Raw genomic sequence first — 17,272 nt, forward strand, 5'->3', positions numbered from 1 at the left:
ATAAAATAATAGGTGAATAACAGAAGTCAATTTGCTTCATTTCACAACATATTTCAGTTGGCAAGACTTTATCAAGTTTATGCTCTTTATGAGTAAAAATTATTCCTATGTCTGTGATCAGTGCTTATCCAGCCCATTCTTAAAGATGTCCAATGGCAAGGAGCTCACCCTCTTCAGAAACATATCAAATTCATTATGCAAGTTAATTATTATGATAGCTATATGAAATAAAGGAGTAAAACCAATTGACTAAGTATTGTAATTGCTATTTTGGATGTTTCTTTGGTGTTTATATATGTTCAATTTGATAATTTTGCTCACATCCAAAGGAGATAGTAAAAAAAAAAAAAGTATAAACAAGGCTACTGCCTATGAGTCAGAAATGTGGCATATTCTGTACAGAGTGGAAGTGAGGGTACAATTAACAGAATATAAAACAGGGGAAAAGATAAGAGGAAAAAATTAGTAGTTAATGTCTAAGTCTAAAGGTTTCACTATCATTTATATGACATAAATTCTACCTTTGCTGTAGTCTACTCTGGGCATCTAGTTGGTACAGTGGACAGAGTGCCAGTCCAGAAGTCAGGAAGACAAATCTTCCTGAGTTCTAATCTGGCCTCAAACACCTACTAGTAGTATGACCTCAGGAATGTCATTTAACCGTGTTTGCTTCAGTTTCATAATTTGTAGAAGAAGTAGAAGAGGCAATGACAAATCACTCCAGTATCTTTGCCAGGAAAGCTCCAGAAAGAGTGATAAAGAATTGTACATGACTGAGATGAATGAACAACAATAAACTCCACTTGAATCTAAAGGAATGTCTGTATAAGTTTGTGTTCTTTTTAAAAGTTTTATTTATTCCTTTATTTATTGATTCATCTATTTATTTTGTTTTCATTTTTCATTAGGATAGCAAGTCCCTCCTCCTTCATGTTGCGCCTTTATCTGCCTGGCAAGTCATTTATCCTATAAGTACTTGGTGGTCAATTTCATAGCTTTAGAGAATATTCTTATCTGAGAGTTTGCTGCATTAGTGAAATCATAGGTCTAGTCTCTCTCTCTCTCTCTCTCTCTCTCTCTCTCTCTCTCTCTCTCTCTCCATATATATACACACACACACACATATGTGTGTGTATGTACACATATATGTGTGTATGTACACATACATATCTACGGAATGTACACATATAACATACAAATACATATACTTATATACATAAAAACCCTTGTGTGTGTGTGTGTGTGTGTGTGTGTGTGTGTATATATATATATATATATGCATGCATGCATATGTATACATTTAGATATATCTTTCTGTGGAGAGAGAGAGGAAGCACTCGTAAAACCTCTTCTGTAAATTTTATTTTCATTCACAAAGCCATCATATATATTTATCATGTAGTCAACTTTGGATTGGAGAATAACACATTTTTCAAAGTTAGTTGGAATCCTCACTGATCTCCTAAACGACGTAGTATGTAAAAAAAAATAAATCTCTACAACATACTTGACAACTTTTCTTCTAGCTTTTACTTAATGGCTTTGCTTAAGGGAGAATTAATTTCTTTCCAAAATAATCCATTTTTATTCAGTTCTGTTTATTAGGATGTAATTATTTTCCTCCCGACATAAAATGTAGTTTTCCTTCTTTGCAATTGCCACCTCATTACTCTTCTGTGATTTGAGTCCAAACAAAATCAGTTTAATCTCTTCCAGGGAATGCCATTTTATATACTTTAAATACGTAACTAAAAAGGTGATGACTGAACCTTGTAGTTTCTGCTTCTCCTATCTAGAAATTCCTACAGGTAATTTTGCATTTTTTATTTTCTTCCTATGCAATGAAGTTCACCTTTTTTAATTCATAGATTCAGATGGGCCAAAATGTACTAATCTTCAGTGGGATTAGGTGGAGACAATTACAACTTTTTTTTCACTAACATAAATGGCAATTATCATTTTTTTCAATTATGAAAGTAAGCAAATATATGTGATGACTATATGAGATTAATAGATTTTCTGACAACAAAACTGGTCCAGGACAAAAATTATTAAGTACTTCTGAAATAGTTAAAATTCCTTATTTTATAGAAGAAAGGGTAGAACCTGAAGGAAATTACTTTTTTCAAATTTATATAGTGATTAGATGATACTTTGCATCCTAACTTCCTGGTTAGTGTTCTTTTCTTTCCATTAAACTTAATTATTGAATGATAGGTTATCACCTTCCTAGTAATCCTTAAAATATACCTACCTGAGCCTTTGTGACATAATGAAATGGGTATTATATACAGAGCTAAATACTACTATTAGAATACTAATTCTGCTATTTACTACAAGTATGGCTTTTGGAAATTTGTTTAACCTATTTGAGTCTCAATTTACAGATCTTAAAGGAGGTGATTGAATCAAACATTCTTTATGGCACATTCTAGTACAAAATCCTTCTATTTTAGCAGTGACTGTCTTCATCTCTATCCAAAAAAAGAAATCATATTCCATTCCATTAATGAAAATCATTGTACCAATTTACAATCAAGCAATGAAGTTCACTGTTGTGGGGAAGAAAAAGAAAATGTAGGAAGTAAAAATAGAGTAAGTTTATATTTGAAAACTTACATGTCTCATAACCATCCAACATATCTTTCAGTTGTGATTTCCTATGAAATTACTCAGCACAATCTCAATTATTAATCTCATTCATCAGTTCCTTACAACGCACTTTTCAAATAGACAAAACTCTTTCTTTCTCTCTGCCAACCAATCTAAGAAGGAAGACCACGTTGTATCAAAGTGTTACTGGAAACAAATATTCCAACCTCTGAACTAATTGAGTGTTTGTGGGAGTTACTAGTGTCCTCAAATGCCATTGCTTCTTTCCCATCAGCGTGTCAGCTGGATCAGCAATAAAGTGGAGTTTCTAGTTTGCCTGCTACCCTGCACTCTTACCAAGATTTATATAGAGAGAGAACGTAGGGAATAATTATTCGTGAAATGAGCAAATCTCTAATCTGAAAGCATTGGAGGAATTGGGAAGTCTCCCAACAGTCTTAGTCAGGTCGTGGTGCTAGTTGGAACATTTACTTCAAATTTAAATCTTCTAAATATCATTTTATGTTGGACATTCATAAAGCACACAAACTAGTAATGGAAAATAAATAGAGCACACCGAAATCAAATGCTCCTTATTTTACTGCAGAGGAAACAGAGCCTCAGAGAAATAAAAAAAAAAAACTTTCCAAACCACCTAGCAGGACACTGATGAACCACCTAGGAGAACACCGATGTGTTCTAAGTCATCAAGTCTGTTGTTGCTGTTGTTGGTTTGATATTTAGGATTGTGTGGATGATCTCAAAGGGATTTTGAGACTATATCTTTGAATTTGAGATTTGGTGCTCTGTTAAATCATAAGTATAAAAAATCAAGTTTCTTTGAGGAAAATATTTTAGAATGGAGAGAAAAAATGAATTGCATGCCTTTAAATATAGATTATTGGTGATATGTATATATAAAGAATTAGAGAGATACTTTTTATCACTCTGCCTAGGAGGAGGTAGCTTCAAGTGGTATATTTACTAGTAGGTTGTAAACACCTGAAGGAAAGGAATGAAGCTTTATTTGTTTTTGTCCCATCAATGACTGGAACAGAATTTTATGCAAAATAAACCTTCAATAATTTCTGAAGACATGAAATGATGCTTTTTGTTCTCCCTAACACACATAAAATAGTTGACAGTGCTTTTCTTCCTGCCTCAAGCTTCTGTAACCTCTCATCTTCCCCATCCAATAAACTCTAACTGTTTGCCATTGTCCACTAGGATGAAAACTGTTTGTACTTCTCTTAGAAGAAAAAACATGAACAGTTTTGAAGATGAGGAGGTATGGAAGAAAATGACTTCAGGTGTAAAGTACTATTTTAGGTGAAGATAAACAGAAAAAAGTATAGTAAACTGGCTCATCAGAATTGTTAAATAGTATGTGAACATACTATTATGTTAAATACTACGAACTGTCAAATAGTATGTGAGGCATTATTTTTTATTAAAAGTTATCATCTTGAACATTCATATGCATGTATGTATACATACACACATATGTGCTTGTGTGTGCATATGTGCAATCTTAGAAAATAATTTATTCAACTAACATGAACAGTAGAATGCAAAGAACAAATAACATGTTGACATAGATTTTTTATGTGGTTTATATATTACTATGACCTTCCCATCAGCCAGATTAGGTACTGTCTCATATGATACCTTTTGTATCACATTCTCTCCAAGACTCGTTTATCCTACCTATTCTTCCATCTATTTGGGTTTGTCTTCCTTTTTCTAACTTTCTCTTCCCTCTCCTGATGAAGGGTTCCCACAGATGCATCAGTTAAATTCTGTTGCTTTTTAAATATAATTATTATGAGGAAACCATCAACAAACACTTCTTAGGGTTGTGGAAATGAGCTATATTATCATCCTATTACTGTAGGGTGTTATTTCTCTTTAAAGTATTTAGGATGGCATTGAAAGAAGGACTCTTCAGTTAGAAGTACAAATCTTCACAGTGTAAGATATTTTTAATTATCTTTTTTTATTGTTCCCCTTAATTATCACAAAGACTTGGAGATATATTTGGTTGCTAATTTTGAGGGGAAAATGCATTTTAGAGAGATTAAATAACTCTACACAAATCACATTAGAGATTATACAGTAGTTTATACTAGAGGCCTATTCTTTCTTTTCTGTTTTAAAAGTCTTTATTTTCAATAAACAATAATCCATATTTCCCAGTCCCCTCCATCCCAATCTAGAATAAGAGGAAAAAATTCTACATAAATATAGTCAAGCAAAACAAATTTCTGAGTTGGATATACATATCACACAACTATTATGTATATATATATATGTATACACACACATATATATAATATACAAATATACATATATAATTCTGTATGTATATATTCTGTGTGTATGTATGTGTAACTGAAAGTATATAATTTTATCCATATATTTATCCGTAATTAATCATTACTATGTGGGTAAGATACTTTCCTCAGATACTTTCACTCAGAATGGTGGTAGTTATTACCCGGATCAGATTCCCTAAGTCTTTTAGCTGATTGTCTTGACTATATTTTTGTCATGATCTTGATTATTCTATAGTTCTTTACACTGCATCACACATCACTTCTTACAAATCATCCTGTTTCTTTGTAGTTCTCCCATTCATCATTTCATATAGGACAATAGTTATCCACCTCGAATTACTTGTTCATTCATTTCACAATTTGTGGTCCTGCCTTTAGATTACCAATTCAAAAGAACTACAAATATGTTTGTATATTCTTAGAGTTGATTTTTCTTAAGACTATTTCCTTCCTTAATCTCTCTTCATTCTAGTTTCTTTTTCATTTCTGTCTTTTTACTTCTCGTTTCCCTATTGAGAGAAGTGATTTTTTGTTTTTGAACTCAGCTGTAGGTTTATGTTCTTCCTGCCTTTGTCTGGTTTAGATGACAGTGATACTTATGTGTCACTTGCATCCATTTGCCCCATCTACTTTGTTTGTAGAGATAGTTCTTGTGAACTCTGATTATGTGAGATAAATTTCCATAACCCGCCTTTGTCTTCTCCTCCCCTAGAATATTTTTGCCCCCTTACTTTCCATTCCTCTCTTAGAAACATAAAGACATTAAAAAACAACCAGGCTTTCTGTTAAATTTGATTATCTATGACATACAATGAAGATTGAGTTCATAGGGGACAAACATTTCCACATATTTGAATGTAAGTAGTTTATACTTTAGGACCTTATCATTTTTGTTCATATTTAACTTGTGACTCCACTCCTGTGTTTGACTGCATGGTACCATGCAACTCTATTTGTTTAATTAGGAACGTTTGGAAGTCCTCTATTTCATCAGAGTAAAATTTTCCCCTGTAAGCATGCATTCATTGCTGTCTGGCCAAATTATTCTTAATGGTAAGTCTATATCATTTGCCTTTGGAAAATAATATCCTAAGATTTCTATTCCATTATTTTGATGGGTAAAATGTTTTGTGTTATCTTGACTTTTGTTTTTTTTTTTCTTTTCACTTTCGTTTTTTTAATTCTTTTTGGATGGTTCCAGTATGCTTGGCCCTCTCTAAAAGCTTTGAATTTGAGCCTTAATGTTCTTAAGCGTCTTCATATGGGGATTTATTTTAAGGAGGTGAACATTATATTAATTTTTATTACTGCATGTGAACTCAGGTCTGAAAACTGAAAACTCAGTGCTCTAACCACTGCCTTATCTACCTGCTTCTTTGCCTACTTTATTTCTGATCAAATGATCAGAAAATACTACCATATGCTTTCTCCTTTCATGTATCTCTAGCTAATATTGAGTTCACATGCAATTTCATATATTTTTACAAGTTTTATAACTATTGAGAAGTCACTCAATCTATGTCTGCCTCTGTTTTCTCTAATTTTGTTATGTCTTTTTTCTTTTCATTCGATTGTTTTTGTTTTGTTGTTTTAGTCAGTATTTGGGGAAGTTTACTACTTATTTGTATTCTGATAAATTTAATTCAGTTATCAATACATTCGAAAAATGAAACCTTCATTTTTTATTACTGATTTGTTTATTTTCAATTTTCTACCATCAATAACATAAGTTTTAGATTTTTGCCCCCTCATTCCCCACTCCCTCCCCAAGATGGTATGCAATCTTATATGGTATCCATACGTAATTATTAAGCATATTGTCAGATTAGTCATGTTGCAAAAGGAATTAAAATAAATAGAGGAAACCATGAAAAAAACAAACAAAATATTCAGAAGGCACCAGTGATCACAGTTGGCTATAGATGCAGAGACAGACAGAGAGACAGAGACAGACAGAGACAGACAGCCAGATAGAAAGATAGATAGATAGAGAAAGAGAGACAGAGACAGAGAAAAAGAGACACAGAATATGAAATGAATATGAAATACTTTATAAAATCCTTTTTTTTGGCTTTCAAAGTCTTTCGTAAAGTTTCCCTTTCCTATTTATTTCCTTACTTTCTTCCACATATTCTTTGAAATAATGTTTCTGGCTTCTTTACTGTTCCTTGAACAGTACACTTTATTTCTAGAGTCTGGGCATATTTCATGACTGTCTACTATTCTGGGAATATTCCTTTCCTTATACCTCCTTCTCAAGTCTCAGCTAAAACCTCACCTTCTGTAAGAAGTCTTTCCTATTACTCTTTTATTTGAGTGCCTTCATCCTGACATTATCTCCCGTTTGCTGATGATATGTCTAATATGTATATTGCTTGTCCCCAAATCCTTTAGACCATAAGCACCTTGAGAGCAAGATCTGTTTTTTTAATTATAAATATATGCCTAGTGCTTAGCACAGTACTTGTCACAAAATGACTGTGCAATAAATGCTCCTTGATGTGATATGTTGACTATGTGTCAGGCAAGGTGCTAAGTGCATTCAAGCAAACAAAATAGTCATATCGCAAAGAGCTTACATTCTAATGGAGAAGGAGACCATGTAATGGAGAGGATTCGTGGTATTGAGATGACCAGAAAAGGAGGTAGGGAACATCTTTCATACGAGAGAAGAGGAAAGATTACCTATGTCAAGTTTCCCAAAATTTGAGTGCCAATTTTCATTGGGAGGGTTTCCCAGGGTGGGTTGAGGTTGAGAGAAAAAATGGTAAGAAAGAGAACTGAGAAAAGAAAAATTGGTTTTTAGCAATAAATATATCAGTGATGACCTTGGAGAGAGAACCATGAATTAAGATATGCAGCAGTATTTACATCCATTTCTAAGAGAAAACAAAGTGAGATTTTCTTTTTCTCTTTGGAGTTCAGTTTCCTACATTAAGACCAAATTGTGACATCTGAAGGGTAATTTACAGCTGTGCTGAGTTACATGGTTGTGAAACCTTCTGGCTCTAAGCCTATAATTGGAAAACTATAAGTGGTGGGAGATTGGTGTTTTGCTTTGTGGGTTTTACTTATTAGAAGGACATTTTGATTCCCTGGATGGGACTCTTAGTAGCCATTTGTTAAGAGTGCCCCAACTACTCAGATGTTGTTATAAGTGCTTCCTCATCTGCTGGTGCATTTAGGGTAGCATTACTTTGTCCGACAGTTGCAGCCCCGTCTGTTGATCTTTGTACTAATTTCTCTGTTTGCCTTTTCTCAGTTTGTATTTTCTCCACTTTCATGGTGTTGACATTTTCCATGAACCAGAGAATTATTTATGTATGTTTAATTAAAGAAGAATTGTTAACTCCTTTGAGGCTGTGTTTACTTTATGAAGCAGATCAAAGAATCTGTGCTATCAGGCAATCCTGGCTGTGCTAGGGTCCTTGCTAATACACCATTACATCACAAAGAATTCAGCAATGAAAAGTGAGAGCTTGAAAGAGTGAAAACAGCCACCACCATCACCACTACCAATACCCAATATCACCCTAGACAACATATAAAAGGAAATGCAGGATTGTGGCTTTGTGAGCTATCAGAATTCACTGAGTTTTAATTAGCTTTATTTTTAAATACTTTCATAGATTGATATATCTTTACCAAAATTATACCTCCATCATTTCCTTTTCTTTCTCTTTCAGAACACCTGTTTTAAAAAATAGAATAAAAAGAAAGAGAAGAAGAGGAAAATTTTAATAACAAAGTCAGAGAAAAACATCTGACATTGTAGGCAACATTTAGTATCCAAGGATACCAAATATCATAAAGGAAGAAGAGGAAAGTGTCTCTTTATATCTTTTGTTTGGTTTTAAATCTGTTCTTTCTAATTTCACAACATTCAGTTTCAAATCTTGTAGTTTGGTATTCCATCCATATAGATTATTGTAATTCCTTCCCTGTAGATTATTATAATAATCATTGTGCATACTATTGTCCTGCTGTTACTGGTGCTGGTGCTGCTTTGCTGTTATTGGGAGAAAGAGGTGGAAGGAAAGGTGGAGGAGGAGGAGGGAGAACAAGAGAAGGAAAAGGAAGAAGTTTTAGTGAAAATGACACATTTCAATAAAAAAATGCCATTTTAACAATTACTGACTGCAGGTATAAAAATGAATGCTTTATCCTTGGTTTATGTTTATTGCCTCATAGCAGATTTCCCTTTAGAAGGAAAGACAATGAAACCTTTTGGCATAATTTGGTTAGAATATGTTGGCACTTTCCCAAAAGCAACATAATGAGCCTCCCTGGGAAATATCTCCTAATAGGACATGGCAAATAACAAGGTATGACATGACCAGCCATATGATGAACGAAAACTGTTTCATGGGTAAACACTTTCAGTCTTTATAGTCACTATGTCTATATCCATTCCTTCTTTGGTATCCCTAGAAATCTTGTAACAATGATAGGATGATAGACTACATTCTGATTTCAACTTTTGAATGGATAATAATTTTCTTTCTAAGAAATCTACCAGAGATTTACTGGGGGCAGAGCCAAGATGGTGGAGTAAAAAGACATATCTATTGAAGCTCTCCCATATAGCCCATAAAATACCTGTGAAAATGACTCTAAACAAATTCTACAGCAGCAGAAGCCACAAAACGACAGAGTGAAGAGATTTCCAGCCCAAGGCAGCCTGGAAGGTCAACAGGAAAGGCCTATCACACTGGGTGTGGAGTGAAGCGTGGACTGTGTGGCACAACAGGGACAGGAACTGGAGCAGGCTTCAGGGAGTGAGCAACAGTAGCAGTTCCCAGATTGCTTCACCCACAAACATCACAGACCCTTTAAAAAGTAAATGAGAAAGTTTTTTCATCTGGGCGAGAAGGGAACCTGGTCTGGGCCCTCCAGAAGTAACCATTGTAGGGGCAGCATTCACTTTGGAGACCTCTGCCTAAAGCCCCTGGGGGAATTGGGAAGCTGATTTGAATCTCAACCCTGAGCCAGGACCTGGGGCAAAGAGGAAGAGCACTGGCCTGGTGGAGCTGGAACTGGTTGTGGAGAGGGAATTCTACTGACAGATTCTAGGCAGAAATGTTTTTGGTTGCTACAGACTAGTGCACAGGCCAGGATAGGAATGAACACCTCTCCCTTGATTGTGCCACTTTGGAGGAGCTGAAAACTTACAGGTCCTCAGAGTATACCCTCCTCTTGACAAAGCACTCAAAAGGCAAGTAACTAGCTGGGGGGCAGGGTAGAGTGGAGGGAAATATAGTTAGTCTTACACAACATGACTATTATGAAAGCATTTTGCAAAACTACACATATACAACTGATATTGAATTGCTTGTCTTCTCAGTGGGGAGGGAGGAAGGGAGAGAATTTGAAAGTCAAAGTTTTAGGAATGAATGTTGAAAATTGTTTTTACATAGAACTGGGAAATAAGAAATACAGGTAATGGGGTATAGAAAGCAATCTGGCCATACAAAAAAAGGAACAAGATGGGGATAAGGGAAAGGAGGGGTGTGATAGAAGGGAGTACATATTGAGGGAATGGATTATCAGAATGCTAGGCATTATGGGGTTGAGGAAGGGGAGAGATGGGGAGAAAATTTGGAACTCAAAATTTTATGGAAATGAAAGCTGAAAACTAAAAATAAAATAAACATAAAAATAGAAATCTACCATCCTTAAATTTCCTTCTGACTCACTTTGCTTTTTTTAGATGATTTGTAAATCTCAATATGCTGTACCCATATGCATTATGGAGGTCAGAAAAATCTGTAGAAGGACACTCTTAAAGTCACTCTGAAGAACTTCATTATAATTGTGAGACACATGCCATCACCATTGATAATGCATTCATTTATATATATGCAGCCATGGGCTACATAGGAGACACTGGCATAGAAATTCTTAGTTCTGCATGCCTCCATCAATTTAGGTGCTGTGCCCCTTGACCAAAGCAAACTTTCAATAACTCAAAAGAAGCATGAAAGGGGAGAATTTAGATACATCTTGACTCCAAATATTCATATGGACTATTTGTCCCTGAACTGTGGTAGAGTCTTTTTAGCTTGTCTGATCAGCCACAAACAGGCACTCTGTCCCTTGACCCAAACAGATTGGCATCATTTTGATCCCTTTCAAGTATAAAGAAAACCAAGCAACCCTCTGTATGTAATTTCTGTCATATAATATAGTTATCATACATCTGCACAAATCTTATATCTTTTTTTTAAGAGTTCTGTTTCAATAGTTTCAAATCTGTGGCATGAGATACTCATTAAGAGCACTGTACCCAACTATTACCACATCTGCAATTGTCACTTATAGAAAAAAAATTACTTGACCCTTATATGTAGATTTAGAAGATGCCCTCAAAAATGTCAAATATCTAATAAAATCTTAATATTTCAAACAAAAGTAGAGTTTACATATCAACATTGTTTCAAACTGAGCAATTTGTGACTTTTACGTATTTAACTGATTCAGTTTTAGTAACATTTTGTAGAGATAACTAAATTGTGACTTCAAACTTTTAAAATATATATATTTATTTATTTTTAGTTTTCAACATTCATTTCCACAAGATTTTGAGTTCTAAATTTTCTCCCCATCTCTCCCCTCCACCCAGTACACAGCTCCTTCTGATTACCCATTCCCCCAATCTACCTTCCCTTCTATCAAACCCCGTCCTTCCCTTATCCCCATCTCCTCTATTTTCTTTTAAGGTAAGATATATTTCTATACCCCAATACCTGTATTTTTATTTCCCAGTTGTAAGTAAAAAAAATTTTTAACATTCATTTTTAAACTTTGAGTTCCAACTTCTCTCCCTTTTTCCCTCCCCATCCATCTCTACTGAGAAGGCGAGCAATTTATATAGTGTACACAAGTGTAATTACACAAAATACTTCCATAAAAGCCATGTAATGAAAGACTAACTATATTTTGCTCCATCCTATCCTGCCCTCATTTATTATATTTTCACTTTTGACTTTGTCCCTCCCTAACAATGTTTAATTGTAATTCCCCCTCCTCCCATTAGCCCTCCCTTCTATTACCCCTCTTGTTTATCCCCTTCTCCCCTACATTCCTGCAGTGTAAGATAGATTTTCATGCCAAATTGAGTGTGCATGCTATTCTCTCCTTAAGCCAAATATGATGACAGTAAGCTTTACTTTTTCCCTCTCACATCCCCCTTTTTCCTCTCCATTGAAAAAGCTTTCCTCTTTTAATTTACCCCATTCCATTACTCCCTTTCTCCTCCCAATATGCTCTTCTCTCACTCCTTAATTTTATTTTTTTAGATATAGTCCCTTCTTATTCAATTCTCCCTGTGCCCTCTGTTTATATGTATATAATCCCTCCACCTATCCAAATACCGAGAAAAGTCTCAAGAATTACAAATATTATCTTTTCATGTAGGAATTTAAACAGTTCAAATTTAATAAGTCCCTTATGATTTCTCTTTCCTGTTTACCTTTTCATGTTTGTCTTGATTCTTGTGTTTCAAAGTCAAATGTTAATTTCAGCTCTGGCCTTTTCATCAAGAATGCTTGAAATCCTCTATTTCATGAATGACTATTTTCCCCCTGAAGTATTATACTCAGTTTTGCTGAGTATGTGATTCCTGGTTTTAATCCTAGCTCCTTTTACTTCTGGAATATATTCCCAGTCTTTAATTCAAAAAGCTACTGAATCTTGTGTTCTCCTGATTGTATTTCAACAATACTCGAATTGTTTCTCTCTGGCTGTTAGAAGTATAATTTGCCTGAAACAGGTTGTGTTTTTGACTTCAAAGAATCAAGACAATGGAGCAGGAAGGAATTTGATAAACATACTATCCATTTGCTTCATTTTATAAAGCATATGTAGCCACTAGATTCAGTTTTCCTCCCAATCCTAAAGAAGGACAGTGTCAAAGAATGTTCAAGCTAGTGAACAATTGTGCCATTTCACATGTCAGTGAGATTAGAATTAGGATTAGGATTATGCAAACTTGACTTTAATAATATGTGAACTGAGAATTACCAGAAAAGAAGGCTCATTTTTGGAAAGGCAGAGGAACTAGAGACCAAATTGTCAATATTTACTGGGTTATACAGAAAATGAATGATTTCCTGGGGAACAAGACATGTATTTCTGCTTCACTGACTACATTAAACTCTTTACATAGATTATAGTAAAATGTGCCAAAGTCTCAAAGAGTTGGGAGTACCAGAGCATTTTATTTCTCTCTTGAAAAACCGGTATGTGGATCAAGAAACAACTAAGTATGGAACAAATTATTGGTTTAAGATTGAAAAAGGAGCATGACTAGGCTATATATTGTCATCTTTTTGTTTAACTTTTATATGCAGAGCATATCATGTGCAATGCCAGACTGGATGAATCAAAAGCTGGAATTAAGATTACTTGGAGAAATACCAATAATCTCACTATGCAGAGAATGCCACTCTGATGGCAGAAATTGAGGAAGAATTGCAACAGCCTCTTTATGAGGGAGAAAGAGGAGAGTGTAAGAGCTGGCTTGAAATTTAACATGGAAAAATATGGCCTAAGATTATGGCAAACAGTCCCTTTGCTTCCTTGCAAACTGATGGAATAAAAATAGAAACAGTATCTGATTTTATATTCTTGTGTCCAAAGATTACTGCAGATGGGAACTATACCTATATGGTGAAAAGACACCTACTCCTTGGAAGGAATGCTATGCCAAACCTAGACAGCATATAGTTAATAATAATAGAAAAAACTCAGAGACTTCATCTTGCCAACAAAGGTCCATATAATCAAAGCTACGTTTGTTTGTTTTTTCACTAGCAATATATGACTGTGATAGTTGGACTGCATATAAAGCTGAGCCCTGCAGAGTCAAACTTTTTTAATTGTGGTGCTGAAGAAGATGTTTCAGAGTCCTTTGGTTAGCATGGAGATTAAATCAATCAATATTTAAAAATAATAACTCAGAGTAATCACTGGAAGGTCAAATACTGACACATATATTTTGACCACAAAATGAGAAGACTAGCTTACATGGAAAAATCCTGAAATTGGGAAGGATTGAAGACAGAAGGAGAAGGGGTAGGCACAGGCTGAGATGGATAGATAGTGTCAGAAAAGCACAAATATGAACTTGGACAGACTTTGGGTGATGGTGGAAGACAGAAGGGTTTGATGTGCTATGGTCCATGAGATCATGAAGACTCTTGCACTACTGAACTATTAACAACAAATAAAAAGGTAATTGAGGACCATGAAAGTAAAATTACTTGCCCAAGCTCACATGAGTCAGGATTAATCATTAGTATTCTAAGATAAGGCTAGAAAGTTAAAGTTGAAAACCTTAAATTCTGAGGAATTTATGATTTACTCAGTAGGTAAGAGTGAACCACCAATGGATTTTGAAAAAAAAAAAAAGACTGACATGATGAAATAATTAGTTAATTAAGTTTACATTGATATGAAAGACTGACAAAGAGCAGGAAAGAACCTTTAAGGAAAGCAAATTTAGGAAGGTGTTTTTAAAATGTAAATTGTGAGAAAGAACTCTTTCCTGTATTCTTTTGATTGTGGAATGCATAGGGGAGCATGAACTTGAGATCTTTTTCAGAAGTTAATGTTTATGACTTGATGACTTACTAGAAGAGAAAGAGAGGCAGTAATTCAATTTAATGACAATATTTAACCATGGTTTAATAACAAAATGATGAAATCAGAAAGATGTTTTTTAGCAAAGAACATCATTAATTTAGCTACAGGAAGACTTTGTGGTACTGGGTGGACATTTAAGTGGCTATGCTCATTAAGTTATTAGAGATTAATAATGATAAAAAAAAAAAACAACTTTTAGGTTCCAGGTACTATAGTAAGTACCTTCCGTAAGGGGCGTTGTTGAGTTGTGTAGTGGTGTTTTCATCCTGCGTTGTTGAAGAAGACCATGCCATGAGAGAAATAATGACATGATTTGCACTTGACTTCGTTTTGAATGAGGGAGGACTGTACGGGTCACCAGTATCACTTCTCCTCCAGAGCCATCTGAATCCAGTGACCAGATATTCATTGGGATGACTGGAGATGACCCAGGGTGACGCAATTGGAGTTAAGTGACTTGTCCAAGGTCACACAGCTAGTGAGTGTCAAGTGTCTGAGGTGAGATTTGAACTCAGGTCCTCCTGACCCCTGAAATGGTGCTCTATCCACTGCACCACCTAGCTGCCCCTGTGTAATGGTAATTTGAATTGGAAAATCCTATTTATTAACAGTCCCATCAAATCACCTGGAAGCCTAAGTCACATGTGGTGGGAGGAGATTGATGAATGGGGGAACAGGTAGGGTGGAGCAGAACCAGGAGGAAATGAGTGAGGGGTGGTGGGACTGAAGGGAAAGGAGGCGGGCAGGCAGACTTGCTGGGCAAGGTTTAGGCTCAGAAGTGTTTGCTTGTGAGAAGATCCTGGCTGTAGGAGTCTCAGAATGGCTTTGCTCTGCGATCACCATATTTATTAACTTCTTAGTCACCATGACAGATCTTGTATTCTGGTTCTGAGATTTGGCTTTTTGGTATTTAAATAAATGTTTTTTTTCTTCTGCCTTCTGTATAGAGAGTCTTATATTTTACTATTGACAACTATGCTGGCATTTTCATAATCACCACCAATGCTGTGAATGTTGCCTTGGTAATACTTTTGGCATGATCAACAGTATCCCAAGGTATAAAATCTCTATTTGGAGAATGAAAGGATATAGTGGGAAAAACTAGTATCTCAAGTTTGGATGATTTAACTTTTTCATAGTTGGCCAGAGAATGGTCCAAGAGCATGGGACCCTGTGAAAACTGGGAAGTGAAGGAGGGGGGAGGGGGAACTTGGAAATGTCGAAAGGTGTTTGCAAGGAATACCAGTAAGACCAGGGAAGAAGTTGGGAGTGATGAGTAGGAAAGGGTGGGTTTTATTAATGGATTTCCTTATTATGTGTAAAAACAAAGGTGAGTTGCTTAAGGAAAAAATTCAGATGGGAAATGAATTAAACAGTTTGCATGTTGGACTCTCCTTTACAAGAGGCCTCTGAGGGGTGTCAGTCAGAAGGAAAGGCTGTTCATTTAATTCAGAAGCCACTGAAGGCTGACAAAAGAAATGTGCATCTGACCTTTGTACACACTCAGCTTAGTTGCCACAGTGACAAAAGAAATGAAATAATTTTAGAGGGAGAAGTTTCTCAGGCAGAGGCATGCCCAGTAGTGAGGTGGAAACAGGAGAACATAGGAAGTAACTCAGTGTTTAGGGAAATAATTGAGGATTTTACTCAGTTGGAGCTGACATAATGTATCTGTAAGCATCCCAACATACACAGAGTGACCTGCTATCACAGGTTCTTAGATCTGCATTCATAAAAACAAGGCAATTTTCAGGGAGTTAACAATCACTTTAATCAAGCACAGGTATCAGAGAAAATCAACATCAAAATTTCAGAGAAAACACAGAAAAATCAAACGTCTACAGACATACTTCCAAAATGTCTGACCATTACATACATACACAGTTACCAGAGAGGGAAGCATCAATTTCTCGCGTTTTGGGGAGGGTTTGAGCCAGAGGGGCTCCTTAGAGGTGATAATAATTTAATATAAATTTTGGACTTCAATAAGGGCCAGAACTTGAATTAAGAAGAGCCTGGACCTAACAGTCTCTTTGTTCTCTGAAGTAAACTCAGAGAATACTTCTTCCTATGCCAGAAAAGCCAAATGGGGATTACTTAACATTCCTTAGCAGACCATTAACCCAAGACACTATTTTGAAGAATGGGACTTTTTCCATATCTTAATATTTTGTGGACATATACTATGTTATGGTATGTTAATGGTAAAGAAAACACAGATATCCTGGATTGTTATTTCAATTAAAACTTTGCCAACTCTGTCATCTTACTGTATTTACATCCTATGAAATTAAGAAATTCCTTTCTCATGGTCTAGTTAATCACTTATGGAGACTATAAATCTGAAGTACATAGACCACTTTGGATTGTCCTAAAATGATTTGAGCCTGGTCATTCTTGTATTAGTCAGTCAGAATTTCATTCTGGCTCCATGATCATGTAATCAATAGCTTAAATGGAATACATTGTATGCATTTATCCTGTTACCTTCTTCTTAACCAAATTTTCAGGTCGATAGGCGCTTTCCAGAGTCTCTCTGGCCAAAGAAACACTTTCAGTCAGTAAGGCCCAAGTAGAATCTTGCCCTCAGAATATTTATACACTTTTTAGAGCCAGAAGGCATAACTCTCCAGTTATCCAGTGCCTCAATAAACAAAATAAAAGGTACTTGGGACCCTCCGACAAAACAACTCTCTTAA

This window comes from Notamacropus eugenii, chromosome 6, assembly GCF_028372415.1.
Source record: "Notamacropus eugenii isolate mMacEug1 chromosome 6, mMacEug1.pri_v2, whole genome shotgun sequence".
Taxonomy (NCBI): Eukaryota; Metazoa; Chordata; class Mammalia; order Diprotodontia; family Macropodidae; genus Notamacropus; species Notamacropus eugenii.